Here is a 1,015-nt window from a genome sequence, read left to right on the forward strand (position 1 = left end):
TCTATGGGCACTGTCTGGTTTGTTCCTTGTGAATGTTGCCCTCAGCTGAAACATGCAAAACAACTTTATCCCAGAGCACTTTTGGAGAAATCAAGGAGATATGCATGTACTGAATCACTTCCCCCAATTATTTGCTCAGATTTCTTTGATACTGTGCAGGATTCATCTGTTAGCTTGCCCCATTAGGCTCCCTTAATTTGGGACTTTTTTAATCAAAGGTTCTCTAAACAGGCTAGGGTAAGTTGTAGGGTTAGGATTAAGGATAGATTTAGTGTTAGGTTTACAATAGTTTTGTTCGAATTTCTTTGATACTAGGCAGGATTTATCTTTTACCCATCCTTACTATGTTCCCCAGGTTTGGACCTTCTAAGTTCACTGGTTTGCTGTCAGTATTTCAGTTCTTATTTTAAGGTTTCACTTCATTTTGACCTATATGGGTAAATGGAAATGGAGCTGGAAATCAAACAGGTTTTTTTTTTTGCTAGCTGCTTGAAACTTCACACAATCAATCAGTTCTCTGTGAGGATGCTCTGGTTTTATCCTTGTGAAAGTTTCCCAAAGATGATGTATGCAAAAAAAACACTATGCATGCTCACTTTGGCAAAACATATATTAAAATTGGAATGATACATAGAAGATTAGCATGGCCCCTGCACAAGGATGACACGCAAATTCCTGAAGTGTTCCATATTATAGCAGAGCTTTTGCCTGCACCCGGGACAGGCCCAGCGGCCAGCCGGCGCGGTAGTCACATCACACCAATTGGAGTAGGGGCAGAGCAGAGCCGCCGCCCGTGCCTGCAAGGTAGGCAGACCTGCGACGGACCGGCAGAATAGGCCCTGGGGTCCACGGGCGTGGTAGACACGTCACACCAACTGGAGGAGGGGCAGAGCAGAGCCGCCACCCACGCATGCAAGGTAAGCAGACCTGCAACCGACCAGCAGATCAGGCCTCGTGGCCTGCTGGCGTGGTACACAAGTCACCCCAATTGGAGTAGGGGCAGAGCAGAGCCACC

General features: G+C 46.4%; 1 non-coding gene across 1 annotated transcript; it reads left to right on the forward strand.

Moving 5' to 3' along the window:
* Positions 1 to 590: 590 nt before the first annotated feature.
* On the forward strand, positions 591 to 695 carry LOC124094162 (U6 spliceosomal RNA). The gene has a single exon (XR_006852150.1). It is a non-coding gene; the product is annotated as a U6 spliceosomal RNA (small nuclear RNA).
* The last annotated feature ends 320 nt before the right edge of the window (positions 696 to 1,015 follow it).

This window comes from Marmota monax, unplaced genomic scaffold (assembly GCF_021218885.2).
Source record: "Marmota monax isolate L192 unplaced genomic scaffold, Marmota_monax_Labrador192_F-V1.1 WCK01_AAM20220418_F8-fsc00431, whole genome shotgun sequence".
Taxonomy (NCBI): domain Eukaryota; kingdom Metazoa; phylum Chordata; class Mammalia; order Rodentia; family Sciuridae; genus Marmota; species Marmota monax.